This window comes from Nannospalax galili, unplaced genomic scaffold (assembly GCF_000622305.1).
Source record: "Nannospalax galili isolate Female #2095 unplaced genomic scaffold, S.galili_v1.0 scaffold34, whole genome shotgun sequence".
NCBI classification, from domain to species: Eukaryota; Metazoa; Chordata; class Mammalia; order Rodentia; family Spalacidae; genus Nannospalax; species Nannospalax galili.
In genome coordinates, this window is record NW_008338996.1 from 2,171,961 (window position 1) to 2,188,371 (window position 16,411).

Genomic DNA, 16,411 nt, shown 5'->3' on the forward strand with positions numbered 1-16,411 from the left:
ATCAGTTCCATCTACGTGAAGATAAGTCAAAGGTCCTGCTCGACCTTTGTTGGCTTCTCTTGGAAGCATGGAGGAAATGATTCCTCCGGGGTTTGCAAGTATTTTGTTGAGAATTTTTGCATCTACGTTAATTAAGGTTATGGGTCTACAATTATTTTTTTGGTTGCATCTTTACCTGGCTTTGGTATTTGAGTGATGTTGGCTTCATAGAAGGAAATTGGAAGTTCTCCCTCCATTTCTATCTTTTTGAATAAATTAAGTAATATTGGATGTAGATCTTCTTTAAATGTCTGGTAGAATTCTGCTGTATATCCTTCTGGTCCTGGGCATTTTTTACTTGGGAGGTTTGTTTCAATTTTCTTGTGTGTTATGGGCCTGTTTAAGCTGTTGATCTCTTCTTGGTTTAGTATTGGTGGTTCCCATGCTTTTAGATACCCGTCCATTTCTTGTAGGTTTTCAAATTTAGTAGTATATAGGTTTGTAAAGTATTCCCTTATAATATTCTGTATCTTTCTGGTGCCTGTTGTGATGTTTCCCCTTTCATCTCTGATTTTGTTGATTTGGAGGTGCTCTTTCTTTCTTTTGGTTAACTGGGCTAGGGGTCTGTCAATCTTGTTTATCTTTTCAAAGAACCAGCTCTTGGACTCATTGATTCTTTGTATTGTGTTATTTGTTTCCATTTCATCAATTTCTGCTCTGGTTTTTGTTATTTCTTCTTGTCTGCTGGGTTTGGGTTTCTTTTGTTTTTGCTTTTCAAGTGTCTTCTGGCCTAGAACTCACAGAGATCCGCCTGCTTCTGCCTCCCAAGTGCTGGGATTGTTTTTAATGTAGGCACTTAGAGGTATAAACTTCCCTCTAAAGACAGCTTTCAGCGTGTCCCAGAGATTTTGTTGTGTTGTATTGTCCCTTTCATTTAGTTCCAGGAATACTTTTATTTCTTTCTTAATTTCTCTTTTGACCCATTCATCATTCAGGAGTGTGTTGTTTAATCTCCATGTGTTCATGTGGTGATTAGGGCTTCTTCGGGTGTTGATTTTGAGCCTTAGAATGCATGGAATTATTTCCATCTTTTTGTATATGCTGAGCTTTGTTTTGTGCCCCAGTGTATGGTTGATTTTGGAGAAGGTTCCTTGGGGTGCTGAAGTGGGGTGCGTTCCATTGGTGCTTGGGTGGAATAATCGGTAGATGTCTGTTAGTTCCATTTGATGTGTATTGTTTAATTCAGATGTCTCTTTCTTGATTCTCTGTCCTGTTGACCTATCTAATGGAGACAATGGGGTATTGAAGCCTGCTACTATTAATGAGTTGGAATTAATCTGGGTCTTAAGTCCTTTGGTACTCATTTTATGAAGTTGGGTGCACCAGAGTTTGGTGAATATATGTTCATGATTGTAATATCATGTATGAGTTTGTGCATTCTGTCACCATTGCTCTAAGTTTATATGAACAAGTTCCCAGCTGCCTGGAAGAGTCTGCTCCCTTGTAGACATCCACCACCCCTGGCTCTTACAGTCTTTCCACTCCCTTTTCCACAATGGTCCCTGAGCCCTGCATAGCAGAGGTTTAATATAGGAGTCCTAGCCAGCAACACACTCTCTTCAGTTTCTTATTCTCTACATTTTGACCAGTTGTGGCTTTATGTGTAAATCAGCCTCTGTTACATGTGGAAGTTTCAGTGATGGCAGTTGTGAGATTCATTAATGATCTCACTACCTCTGTTCCATGAGCTTTGAAAGTGGGGATTGCACTCTAGATGTGTCCCTTAGGGCTGGGCATCTCACAGACATTTATTTTCTGTATTTGATCAGCTATGGAACTCTATAAAAGTCTCCATCTATTGCAAAAAAAATCTACTTTGATGAATGGTAATAAATATATGTGTCTGTAAATACAAGGATACATAAGTATACAGTAGGAAATTACATTTTCAATGGATGTAACAATCCTGGGTTTTCCCTAGGATCTATATCCTTTGCAGTTGGTTATATTTGGCTATATTTACAGTACCACATATGAGTTCTCGCCCACCGAATAGGCTTTAAGATCAATTACATAACTGTTAATTATATTCTCTCTTTGTTCTGTATGTTTAGTGTTTTTACTATGATGTGCCATGGAGAGTTTCTTTACGGTCCTGTCAATTATGTGTTCTATGTGCTTCTTGTATTTGTATGGACATGTCTTTCTTCAGTTTTGGGAAGTTTTCTTCTACAATCCTGTTGCAGATCTGGTCTATACCATTATCCTGAGATTCTTTTCCTTCCTCTATGCCTATGATGCACAAGTTTGGTGTTTTTATGCTGTGACACAATTCCTGCATATTCCATTACGGTCCTGTCAATTATGTGTTCTATGTGCTTCTTGTATTTGTATGGACATGTCTTTCTTCAGTTTTGGGAAGTTTTCTTCTACAATCCTGTTGCAGATCTGGTCTATACCATTATCCTGAGATTCTTTTCCTTCCTCTATGCCTATGATGCACAAGTTTGGTGTTTTTATGCTGTGACACAATTCCTGCATATTCCATTCTTGTGTTTTCTTAAAATTTTATAATCTTTTCTTGAGTGGTCTAGTTTGTCCACTTTGTCTTCCCGCCTTGATACTCTGTTTTCAATTTCATTCGTCCTATTGGTAAGGCTTTGTACTTTCATTTCTAATTGGCTTACTGAGTGTTTTACTTCCTGCTTCATTTCAGCCTGAGTATTCTTCAATATTTCTAACTCTTTTCTGAATTCATTCAGAAGTTTGTCCCTATCTTCTTTCAGTTCTTTGATTTCTTTGTGTGATCTTTAAATTCACTGAATTCTTTTATCATGTTTATAATTGTTCTTTTGAATTCCATGTCCTGTGTTATCTCTAGGGGGTTCTCATTGTACTCCTCTACAGGACTGTTGGTACTTGGTGGGGATATATTATTGGGTTTTTCATGTTTTTTTTCCCTGCTGTGAGTCTGACATGTGGATTTCTTTTGTAGTTTTTGACTCTTGTATGAGATTCAATCCTTCCTTTATTGAGTTTTGGTCTGTTTCTTTTTGTAAACTTTATGTGCCTTTGTGGTTTACTTGTTGGGCATGAAAAGCTGGTTGGTGTAGTCTTCAGGTTTTCTCCTTTGATATTATATTTGAGGGGCCAGATGGCTTTTATCCTGCTGCTCATGAATTCCCACAGAAGCCCAAGTCAGATGAGGAGCAGATGCTCTCAGGCTTTCTCCTAAGGTCTGGATTCCTCCAGGAAAGATGCTTGCCTCAGGAACTTGGGGGCTAGGCTAGTCTGGGCCCAGGGTCTGTCTCAGGCATGCAAAGGTGAGGTAGGGGAATGGAACAGTCTCCTATGGCTCCTGGGGTCCAGACCTAGGAACTGGGTTGGTCTGAGTGCAGAGGATCAGTAAGCAGTGGGGAATCTGGGCCATGAGAGTAATCCACAGGTCTGGGGTGCCAAGAGAAGAAATGGGCCAGTGCCCATGCTAGGAGGAGAGATGGGATTGGGGAGCTGGGAGGGTGGAGTCGAGGAGCAGTGGGCGTGGCCGAATTTAGGCAGGAAAGAAGCTGGCCCCAGGTGGTTGGTGGCTGTGCTGCCTAGAAGTGATGCAAAGGTGATGTGAGGGAGGGAACAGGCCTGGAGGGCTCCCCGGGACTAGAGGGAGGAATTGGGTTGTTCTGGGTGCAAAGGATCAGGATGCAGTTGGGAGCCTGGGCCAAGAGTGCAGTCCAGAAGTCTGGGGTGCCAAGAGAAGAAATGGGCCAGTGCCCGTGCTAGGAGGAGAGACGGGGGTGGGGGAGCTGGGAGGGTGAACAGGCAGGGGAGTCAAGGCGCAGTGGGTGCTGCTGAACTTACCCAGGAAAGAATCTTGCCCCAGGAAACTGGTGGCTGTGCTGCCCAGAAATGCAAAAGTCTCTTGGGTTATTTTTAAGTCTCCTTTTTGATGCAGGTGCACATCACTACAGACACGTCTCTTAGGAGTGCTTTTGCTGTGTCCAACAGGTTTTGGTGGGATACATTTTTGTTTCAACGACATTTTAAATTCCCCTTTGTTTTAATTTCCTCCCCCTTTAACTGACTTCCTTAATAGCCCACTGTGTTCAGTTTGCAGGTATTTGTATAATTTCTAAAATTTTTCTTGCTGCTGGTGTCTAGGTATTCAGTTTGTAGGTATTTCATCAATTCCATCGTGACAAAAAAAGATATAGGAAATAATTTCAGTGTTTTGAATTTTTTTAAGACTTATTTTCTGGCTTAACATATGGTCTGTTCTAGAGAAAGTACCGTACATAATCAGAAAAATGCATATCCTGCAGCTGTTGTGTAGAATGTTCTGTAAATGTTAAGTCCATTTGCTCTCGTGTAGCTTAATTCTGGTATTTTATTTATTTCTTTTGGTAGATGATCTATTGGTGAGTGTCTGGTATTGAATTTCCCCACTATTATTGTATTAAAGCTTATCTCTTCTATTACATGTAATTTTTGTTTTATAGAATTAGATACTTTGATACTAAGTACATACATGTTTCTAATTGTTAGTTTTCTTTTTTTATATTTTATTTATTTTATTTTTTTATATGTATGAGTGTGTATTGCTTGCATGTATGTGAATGTACCCGTGTCGTGCAATGCCGCGGTCAGAAGAGGGCTTTGGATTCCCCTGGAACTGAAGTTATGGATCGTTCGTAGCTGCCATGTGGGTGCTGGGAATTGAACCCGGGTCCTCTGCAAGAGTAGTCAGTGCTCTTAACCGCTGAGCCATCTCTCCAGACCCTATAGTTTACTTTTAAAATAACGTTTAAAACTTACTGTGTGTGCATGTGTGGGTGCACATGCCGTGGCATGCATATGGAGGTCAAGCCTGTAGAGTCGATTCTCTCCTTCCATATTTATGTGGGTTCCATGGATTGAACTGAGGTCATTGGGCTTGTGTGGCAAGTGACTTTCCCCACTGGGCCATCTTGCCAGCTCTGGTCTGTCTTGTAATTGAAGAATTAAGGCCCTTCACGTTCAGAATTATTAATGAAAGTCACAGAGAAGTGTTTAATTTTGTCTCTTTGAATAGTGTGCATTTGTTTTTTTCCTTTTTTATTCATCTTCATGTTTTATGGCTTGCTGTGTTCATAATGTTTGGTTCTTTTCTGGTGTTTGTGTATCTAGTATCCTAGTGTGATCTATACTTTTCTATGATGCAATGATCATAGTTACCTTTTTCTCACTTCTATGGGTAGACTCCCTCAAGCATCTCTTGTAAGACTGGTCTGATGGGCATGAGTTCCCCTAGGTTTTGCTTGTCATGGAAGATCTGTATTTGTGAAGGATAGTGTTACTTGTTATGATGGCCATGTGTGACAGTTATTTTCTTTAAGGACTTGACATACATATGACTTGGCATTTTTCTCTTGCAGATCTTTCCTTATCTGAAACCTTTGACAGTTTGGTATAATCTGTGTGGTGAGGATCCTTTTGGGTATAGGTCGGATTTTATAGGATTATTGTACCTGGGTGTCCATGTTTTCCTCATTATCAGGAAGTTTTCTGTTATCTCACTGAGTAGTTTTTCTATGCCCTTGACCTTTCTTTCTTCCCTGTTGGGAATGCTGATGATAGAGATATTTGACCTGTCAGTGGTGTCCCCCAAATCTCCTGTGCTATGTTCATTCTTTTTTCTGTCTGGATGTGATATTTACAGGACCTGTCTTCAAGATATAGTGTTCTTGCTTCTGCTTGAGCTAGTTGATTAAGGCTTTCAGCTAAAAATTTAGAAGTCTGATTTATTGAGCTCTTTATTTCAAAATTTCTCATCTGTTCGTTTTCAAAATTTCTGTCCCTGTCGCTGCTATCTGTGGTAGCACACACCTCTGATCCCAGGACTTGGGAGGCAGAGGCAAGTGATCTTTGTGAGTTCAAGGCCACCTTGGTCTACATAGCGAGTTCCAGGGCAATCAGCTACATAGTGTGAGTCTGTCTCAAAAGTAAAACAAAACAGAATTTCTGTCTCTGAATTTTTCATTGATGTCATGTATTGTCTTCCCAAGTTTGCTTAACTGTTTATCTGTATGTTCTTGGATATCATTGACCTTTTAAAAAAATCATTTGTTTGAATTATTGGAATTTTATCTACCTTAGAATTATTTTAACTAGTTTTAGAATTTAATTTCTTTTTCTTTTTCTTTATCTTTTTGTGACAGAGTCTCCCTGTAGTCCCAGCTGGCCTGGAACTCACTCATGTAGACCAGGCTAGCCTTAGACTCACAGAGATCTGCCTGCCTCTGCCTTCCAAGTGGTGGGATTAAAGGTGTGTGCCACCATGCCTGGCAAGAATTTATTTTAAGAGAGTTGTGTTTTATGGGAGACTAGATTGGGTGGGTTCTTTTGATAGAAAAATAGAATTTAATATACTTTAATAACATTATTTAAAATCTTAATTCTACCACTTTTTACCTGATATTTTGGTTTTTAAATTTATTGATTTTCTTTTTTTTTGCAAATTTCATACAATATATTTTGGTCATATTTAGATTCTCTCCTGCATCTGTACCCATCTTACTAACTCTTGAGCAGAGAGAGGGAGGGAGGGAGAGAGAGACAGACAGACAGACAGGTTTGTCCCAGTAAATGCCTTCAGTGTGAGTTCATCCACTGGAGTTTGGTCAACCTACTGAGCCTTACCCTTAAACTAGACAGAATCTCCCCTTTCCAGCAGCAGTTGGTTGCCAATAGTTCCTCATGTAAGCTTGGGGATTCTTACCCATTTCACCATGTCTGTACTGGGATTTTGTCTGACTTGAGCTTACATGTGACTTGTGCGTGCTGTCACCATTGCTGTGAGTTCTTATGAGTATCTGACCAGCTGTCTGGAAAACTGTTTCCTTGTGATCATCTCCTTCCTCTGGCTCTTGTAGTCTTTCTGCCTCCTCTTCTACAATGATCCCTGAGCTTTGGGAGGCAGAGGTTTGATATAGGTGTCCTGTTTAGGGCTAAGCCCTCTGCAGCCTCATATTCTCTGTGTGTTGGCCAATTGTGGTTGTTCTCTGTATTAATCACTATCTGCTGCATAAGGAAACTTCTCTGCCGAGAATTCAGCATTAGTCAAGGCAGGTCTGGGAAAGGTCCCAGATCTGGGGATCCACAGGGTCTTAATAGAGCCATACTTTTAAATTTCTTGAACACCTTAAACTTGGCATTCTAGGAGGGTGATTACTAACAGCTAGATTATCAGAGCATGCTATGTGGAGGAGATGGCAGCTTGGTTGGACCTTGAAAGATAGTATGCTGTCTCCACATACAATTGGGGGCAATTCTGTGACACGGTATTTAAGGAGAAGGGAACTGTGTGGAGATAGGCAGTGTGCCTGGAAAACTTGTGAAAATGGTGGGGTGCAGGGGACTGGCTGGACAGAAAACAAAGTTAAACTGGAGCCTGCTGGAAGGGGCTGGGAGTGGACTGATCACTCTTTTGCTCTGCAGTTGTTCTCTCCATGTGACTTGGTGGACACCCAGAGCCACAGTTAGGAAGCTCTAAAAGTTGCCCCGATGAGAGCCAAGTTTTGAAGGAGGTGTGTGGAGAGGTGCAGTGGTTATTGGGGGCCGGGGGGAGCAGGGAGGAGGAGCTTCTCCCCAACACTGCAGCGTCCACTCTTCCTCCCTCTGATCCTTTCTTGATGGGAAAGTTGCTAATCAGATTAGAATCCAGGATATTCATGGAGTTGTCCTTGTAACTGGGCAGAGGTATGGTACCTTAAGTCAAGAACCCAAGTTCCAGGTTCCTTTGCTTTCCTGTTTCCTATTTTGAAGGGAAGATTTCCTTTTTCCTCATTAGTCTACTGCCCACTTCTGGGCTTTTCCTTAGTAAGGGATTCCAGTAGCTTCATTAAACTGCATATGCTCTTTCTCTCCTCAAACAGTTACAACAGCAAAGAAACTCCAAACCTTAATTTCATCAGAAAGTTCTGCTTTGAATATGTGATGGTCACAGAATTGTACTTTGACTGTTATTCCACTGTTTCTTATGTTCAGCTCCATGAGAATGCTGAGGGGAGGAGTAGTTGATGGGAGGATTTGGATATTGGCCACAAAAACTTCAAGACCTAACTCTTCATTGCTCGTGTGCTCTTAGTAAGGATTTGCTAGTGATGTGTGAAGTAGTTGGATTACAAAGTGTATGTGAGAGGGAGAGGTAGTAGATGAACCATTTGGCTCAGTGGATGGTGCTGCTGTGGCTGCTGGAGGAAACCTGGGAGTGGGGTTGGCTTGGGGCATGCACCTGGGGAGAGCTCAAGGTGAAGAAGCATTGTTGTTTGCAGTGCCTCTGCCTCTGTGCTGGACCCCCATCCTGCATTGTTTCTCTCACTCTGAATGCCTGTAGGAGCTGTTATCTCCTTTATCGGGAAGGAACCGAGCGATTTAAGTTTTCTGTCTGTGGTCACACAGCTAGTAGTTGAACCAAGATTCAAGGCAAGATTTGTTCGTCTTCACAGCCCTGGAATATTGAAGGAGATTTGGGTGAACCACCCAGGATCATCAATTTTTAGTTCTGATTGTTTTGCTTCAGCAAGACATGCTGTCTCCGTGCTTCTCCCAAACATTTACTATGACTCCACTGTCTGTGAGAGCATGAGTCCATTGTTATCTTTGTGTTGCCATGGCAGCTGTTCCTCCCCAAGGCCACCTCAGTACATACCTCCTCCCATCCCCTACAGCCCTTTGCTCTAAGCCTTTGCTTGCTGATCCTCTGAATCCTAGGATCTGTTTCTGCCACACCCATTTGGAGGAGGGCCTCAGTCTCAGGCAGGCATTCTGTCATCCCAAGTTCTGGAGAAACTATGCAATTGACTTGTGATACCGGAAATGACCAATGGGAGCCCATGAAATGGAGTGGTTTTATACTTTTGGTCTTAATAGTAGTGCATTTGGGTGACAAGATCGTAGAATTGGGGCCACACTGACTTGGTTTTTAATTTAAGCATTAGAAATTATATAAATCGTTTTTTTCAAGTTTCAGAGATTGATCAGTGTAATAAACTCCAAGGAATCAACATAAGTCATGCATTTAAAGGAGACTCTTTCCTGGTGTCGCCAGAATTTTCTTGGGGTCTCTTGTGCGATCAGACAAACCATATATTTTTATGTGAATTTATTATGGTTTATGCCCTTGGGTAGGGAGGGGGTAAATGGGGGAGCTTACAAGGAGACAAGCACTCTTGTGCAGCGGCTCAGAGTCCGCCCATCCGGACCGTCCCGGGCCTGCCCCTACGCATCTTGGGCCCGCAGTCTTGCCCTAGGTCAGTAAATGCCCCCTCTCTGGGGAACACACCTGGTTAAGTGGAAAATTGTGCAGATGGCTTCTGAAAGCCATTATAAGCAGCTTTATGGTGAAATATGTGACTTAGAAGTCAGGACCTTCCTTCTTCAGTTTGCTGTAGTCCACATTCACTGAGTAGAACTTATACTGCTCATTGGGACCCAGTTTATTCCAAGGCTCTGGATTATTCTCCCTGTCCCAACTGATATCTGGATTGAACATTGCCAGACATAGCACATAGAGTGCTGCTCGAGTACCTCCTGCTCCAATAAACATGAAGAGGGGAATCAAGCTTGGATGCTTCTTGGCCTGACCAAAGAGCTGGCGGATCATGTTTGTGGCAGAGGCTTACCTCCAAAGACAACACCAGAACAAACCTAGGACCGCACACTGAGCAGCCTCTATCAGCCTCTATCTAGCAGCCTCTATCAGAAATTATATAAATTTTTGTCCAAATCTCTCAGTCTCTATGAGCTTTGCTTTCTTTTCTGTAAAAGCAGCACTAATGGTACTTACCACGTAGTCAGTCATTAAAGTTAGAGATATTTCATATTAGAATGCCTTGGCCTTGCTTGGCTTGCAGCTGGTGCTCAGAAAATGGTGCTTTCTATTACTGACAGCTGTAGTAAGGGAACTAGCTTATGCCCGTCCCCGTCTACACTTTTCTCAACACACTGTGGGGCTCTGAACTCCCAGTGTGTGTGTGTGTGTGTGTGTGTGTGTGTGTGTGTACACATATCACCTCCTTATGAGATTCATTACTCACAATATCTTCGCCCAGACTGTATGTTTTCTCTTCACTCTGTTAAATTGTTGCCTTCTATCTGCACACACACACACTTACTTTCAGAGAATACGGGCTGCTAGACCTTAGGTTAGCCCCCCCCCCCAATCTTGGGAAGTGGCAAAACTTCATGCCCTTTGTAGAATTCTGAAACAGGCCATTTTCATGTTTACAAGTTTCATGTTTTCAGCTCTATTCAGGGGACTTGTGGGAGAATTGTGTACTCTAGTAGCCTTTTTCACTTAGAACATGTATGAAGTTCCTGACATAGGCAGCTGAATTAAAACTCTTAAAGCAAATGAAAAGGAGAGGAGAGTAAAGATAGGCGCACACTTGCACTAGAACTTGAACCAGACTTCAGAATATGACTTTGACAAGTGTTCATTTAAAGTAAAGAACTGAATTTGGGAATGCTTTAAATGGACCTGTAATTGCTATGCTCTGCATAGCACGGAGCGGGGACCTTTAAAGAAGGGTACTGCCCTTCCTCAAGCACACTACAAGGCTGCTGTAATCAGACTGTGGTGCTAGCATGAAGGTGAGTAATCTCTTCAATAAACAAATGTGACAGCTGGATGTCTCCATGCGGAAGAGTGAAACTGGATCTTTATCTCACACCATATAAAAAATTTTAAAAATGGATATAAAACACAGCAGGATGGTCCAGGGCGTTGTTCTGAGCAGTGATTTTTTTTTTTTTTCTGAATATGATCCTGAAAGCACAGCCACAAAGCAGAAAGCTTCTGTGGGGGAAGAAAGCAGTTTACCAGAGTCAGGGACAGCCTGCAGCCTGGAGATGGTATTGTAAGCTGTGCATCTCATAAGGAGTTAATAGTATACAAAATATTTAAGAAATTGAAACAACACAGGAGCAAGAAAACAGCCTGATCAGAAAATGGGCACAGTACCTAGATAGACTTCTCAGATGAAGATGTGCGGATAGTAGTCACTGTGTGACTTCGTGACAAAATGCTATTACTAGTCATCGTGGAAATGCAAATTATGATCATGAGATATCACCTTGAAGCTGTTAGAATGGCTATTACCAAAAAGTGAAAGTGAGTCAGTGTTGGGGAGGATGCAGAGGAATGGGAACTCCTGTGTGCTGTTGGTGGGAGTGTAAATTAGTGAAATCATTTTGAAGAAAAGTATAAAGGTTCCTCAGAAATTGAAAATAGAATTATCATATGATGCAGTAATTATACTTTTGAGCGTATCCGAAAGGACCAAAGTGAGCGTGTTGAAGGGTCTCTGCTTGTTTTTTGTTCCTTACAGCACTAGTGATGGTCGTCAAGAAATGGATTCAGCATAAGTGTTCATCACCCGGTGTCTATTAAGGCAAATATGGTACACACACATACACACACATAGAGGAATTTTATTCAGCCATTAAACATAAAATTGTCATTTATAACAAAACGAATGAATCTGGAATCCAAAGGGGCTTGAACCTATGGTTGTGGGAGTAGAACACTGCTCACCTGAGTCTTGGGGAGAGGGACGAGGAGGATGTGGAAATGTTGACCACAGAGGGCACAGTTTCAAATAGGAGGAATATGTTGCCCCAGTCTATTGCACAGCAGGTTGAACGTAATATGTTTTATATTTTTGCTAAAAGAACAAGTTTAGATGGCACTACAAGAGATATTTAAGTGACAGATGTGTTAATGAGCTTGGTATAATCATTCCACAGTATATACATATAGCAAAACATGACATTTTACTCATGAATAATTATTTACCAAATTAAAATCTTAAAACAATATTCACAACTGAAAATAGAATTCCGAAGAAAGTGTGATCTTCTAGGGTAGCATGCAGATTTATTGTGACTTTATTTTGTCTATGTGTGTGGTGTATGTATATGTTTGTGTGTGCACAGGTATGGGAAGGACGGAGGTCGATGTTGGGCATCTTCCTCCGTTGCCATCCACCTTATTTTCTGAGACATCTCTCACTGAGCTTGGAGCTGACTGATTCTGTTAGGATGGCCAGTGAGCTCTAGGAATCCACCTGTCTCTGCACTCCTCCTCCATGCTCTCCTCCACAAGTGCTATGCCCATACCTAGCTTTAACATGGGTACCAGTGATCCAAGTCTTCATGCTTATGTGAGAGGCAGGTCACACTGCTTGAGCCATCTCTCCAGCCCTATTGTGACTTTAAACATGATTTAAGTGGCCATCTTAACATAAGATCTTATACTTCATAGCAGTTTTCTGTGAGAGGTTTCCGAAAGTGGAGTGTTGGGTGGGCTCAATTAAGTGGGTTGGGACCATTGCATTACTACAAAAGAGATCCAGACCCAATCTGTTGTGTGTGGAATGAGAAGCTTTAGAACAAATATTAGGCAGATGTTGCTCCTTAGTCACTGTGATCATGAGTAAATTAGCTTCTCTTAGTCTTCGGGTAAATTAAATCATGAGTAAATTAGCCTTTCCTCACTCATAAAATGGGAGCAGGGCTGGGGTGTAGCTCGGTGGTAGAACATTTCTATGGTCTGTGTGAGTCCCTGAATCCCATAAGACCACCTCTGTTTCATCTAATAGGTACTTTTTTAAAATTTTGGTTATCTATTACTGCATAACAAATTACCCCCAAAGTTGCTGTCTTGAATATTCAATTTTACTTGTCAAAGATTAGGGCAGGGCTCAGCTAGGTGGTTTTCTGCTCTATGTTGCTCAAATTACTCATGGACGGTAGGAGGGCTGGTCTGGAAGGCGCTGCCTTGTTGGTGATGGCTGGAACAATAAGTTGGAGTTGTCAGCTGGAGCACCTGTGCTTGGCTTCTCCAGCCCAGCAGCATTAGGGTGGTCATACCTTTTAGAGGTAGAACTTGCAGAGCTCACAGAGTGACCCAAGACAGGAGATGGAAGCTTCCACTTTTCTAAGGCCTGGGGAAGAATCTGGCCCATATTTTTGAGGTTGCAGTGGTCACTGAATTTTCTATCTTTAAAGGGAGGGGGCACAGACCTTCCATCTTTCCATGGGAAAAAGTCAGTTTATGTCTTTCTTTAATGTGCCACAGTGCCTCTGTGTGTAAAGTGCCATGCTAGGGGCTGACAAAATATACAGAGAACAAAACGGGTATACTATGTTAGCAGGTGCTGTGGGGAGCTAATGGAGGGAAGGAACGAGAAGGAGGAAGTTGAGGGAGGGAAGTCAGGGAAGACTGGACAAGGTGATAGGTGAGGGGCAGCCCGGAACTGCAGGCATAACGTGGAGTCATGAGCTGAGTGTACACCTAGCATGTAAGAGCCACAACAAGACAGATCGTTTCCAGAGCAGAACTAGTAGGGCAAGTAGCGAGCAGTGAGGTGGCCAGGGTTCAGCTAGGGGGGCTTGTCAACCACAGTACCTATTGAAGACTGAATGGGTTAACTATGACAGTATCTGGCACATGGCCTGGGACATGCTAATGTTTGCCACAGTAGCTTGAGCTCCCTACTGTAGACCCCAGGTATGGGGGCACACCAGGTCCTCCTCACCCCATTGCCCACTTCTCAGTCACAACTGCTTCCATGACCCTGCAGTTTGTAACTCGTTCTGATTAATAACAGTAGCAAGAGAGTCCTGAGGGAAAAATTATGAGGTCTGTGTATTAGACAGGCAAATCTGCCCCTCCTCTAGATGCTTTAGTACAATAGATGGACCTTTCCCTGGTAGGTGTTCTGATGTGGGAGAAATGACTGTGGTTTGGTACATGATTCTTACGTGATTTTTGAGGGATCAACTTCTTCAAGCTGATCTTGAAAGTACTGTCATTCATGACCAGCAAAAACAAGTTGTATAAGAAGAAGCTGTAGTCAAATATATAAAAGCACGATTGGCAATCAAAGAAATGCAAATCCAAACACTTATGAAGAACCATTTTATACGGGAAAGATTTTTTTTTTTAAGTTCTCTAGAATCCGACCAGGCTTTCGCTTCTTGTTGCCGCTACAACAGATGACTATGACCGTGGTGGTTTAACAGTACAATATCAAAATCTTACAGTTCCAGAAGTCAGAAGTCTGAAATAGGTAGGGCTCACCAAACCCAGGTGGAGGCAGGATTATCCCGCTGTTCTGGAGGCTCCAGGGCCACGGTTGCTGGAGACTTTTTCCCTCCCTCTCCCACCTTTAAGATCTTTGTAGCTATGTTGCGGACACCTGGATAATCCAGGCCAACATTTCTATTTAAGGTTAGCTGATCGCAACTTTAATTTCATCTGTTACCATTATTTCTTTTTGCCATTTGTGGGTTTTGATGAGAACATCTTTGGGGAACATCTATCAGAGCAACCAAAAATTTTTTTTTCAAAGCATTATTATGCATTCACAAATTTTTCCTGCTTTTGTGTGTTGGGGTGGGGCAGGCCACACCTCTGCCACTGAGCTGTATCTCCAGCATTGAGCTTTAGATTTTTGATGTGTTTTATAGTTCATTGTTACCATCTTTATGAAAATTCTATATTCCCCCCTCAGTAGTGGAAAAGGCTTGTTCTGGTTGATTTCTGAGCTACTCACTGTGCACACTATCGCCTAGCTCATCTTGTGTGCTCCTGCCCCAAGACTGCAGTCATCTTTTTTTTTTTTTTTTAAGGGCAAACTTTAGCTGAACGACCAGCTAAAGTCCAGAGTGAAGGCTTACCTGCCAGAGGCTTGCCTTCAGGGTACGGGGCTGTGTGTGATGCTTGTCAGGTGATGCTTGTTATGCTGTTTTAGGAACTGTATATTGAGAACCATTGTGAACACTATGCTCTTCTGGTAGAGTCACCTGTTGGCTTGCTGTTTTGCTTTTTGTTTTTAAAAAAATATTTTATTTAATGTGTGTATGAGTGTATTGCCTGCATGTATGTGAGTGCACCTGTGTTGTGCAATGCTGTGGAGGTCAGATGAGGGCTTTGGATTCCCCTGGAACTGGAGTTACGAACAGTTCATAGCTGCCATGTGGGTGCTGGGAATCGAACCCAGGTCCTCTGCAAAAGCAGTCAGTGCTCTTAACCACTGAGCCATCTTTCCAGCCAAGTTTTAAGAGATTTTTAAAAAGAGGTAATTATGTAAAAATTTAAATGATCTCAGTATCACATCCCTAGTGCTGGTTTCTGCCGTCCAGGGCTGGCTTCTCTGTCTTGTAGTCTTCTGTATCTGATAGGCAACCATTTAATCTGTATTGTGGTTAAATAGATGGCAGTGTGCTCTCTGTGCTTGTTTCCCTGGGTGCACCCCTTCCTCCTCACTGCACTTACAGTACCCTGAATCATACTATAGGCGGAACCTCTGTTGAGAAACCTCATCTGTTTCCTCCGGTGTGCCAAGGTGAGACTGTGCCCCACTTAACTCTCCTGTTGGTGGACAGCAGGCTATTCAGTCTTTTGCTTTGATAAATAGTGCTTAAGTCTTACAAATAGTTCCTATTTTAAGGTAGTCACACTCTTACTGTATATTGTTTTATTTCTTAAAAAAACTTTATAGCCTCACCTCCCTCTGCTTCCTTGGGCCTGCACAACCCGCAGGCCTCTCCTGGGTAAGTCAGTATTGACTCCCCCAGCCTCATTCACCCTCCCATCTCCCCCACCTGTCTCTCCTCCTATCCTGGAATCTGTCCCATTCCTTCTCTTGGCACCCCAGACACTGGGGGCACCACCACTGCTTACTGATCCTTTGCATCCAGGCCAACCCAGCCCCTTTTGGGGTCCCCAGGAGCCTCTGGGCCTGGCCACACCCTCACCTCCCCCTGCTTCCCTGGTCTGCACAACCCATCACCCTCTCTCCCAGGAGCTCTTGGGCCCTGGTCCCGCCCTCACCTCCCTCTGCTTCCCTGGGCTGCACAACCCAGCAGCCTCTTTCCTGGACACCAGGGCTGACCTTTCCGCTTCCTGATCCTTTGCATCCAGACGAACCCAGTTCCTCAGTGCAGTCCTCAGGAGCCCTTGGGGCCTCTTCCTTCCCCCATCTCCCTTTGCGTCTCAGGGCGGCATGGCCACCTGAGAAGACAGAGAAGCCAGCTGCCCTAGACCAGCATCTTTCCTGGGCCCTGCTCCCAGGCCAGTCCAACCCCCAAATTCCTGAGGCCAGAATCTTTCCTGGAGGGATCCAGACCTTAGGAGAAAGCATGAGAACATGCGATCCTCATCTGACTTGGCCCTCTGTGGAAACTCCTGAAGACAAAAGGATACTTCAATATAAAATCAAAAGAGAGAACCTGAAGCCTAGACCAACCAGCTTTTCATGACCAACAAGTAAAGCACAAAGGCACATAAAGTTTCCAAAAAGAAGCAGATCTAAACTCAACAAAGGAATGCTTGACAAGTGTCACACAAGAATCAGAAACTATGAAAGAAATTCACATGTCAAAGTCACAG

The 16,411-nt window shown here is 42.8% G+C and overlaps 1 protein-coding gene and 1 pseudogene across 7 annotated transcripts in view; one reads left to right on the forward strand and one right to left on the reverse strand.

Annotated features, from left to right (window-relative positions):
- Cdk5rap2 (CDK5 regulatory subunit associated protein 2) overlaps positions 1-16,411 on the forward strand; it is a 209,865-nt gene that overhangs the window by 79,810 nt on the left and 113,644 nt on the right. The window lies entirely within an intron of this gene.
- LOC103734501 lies at positions 9,341-9,616 on the reverse strand (annotated as a pseudogene).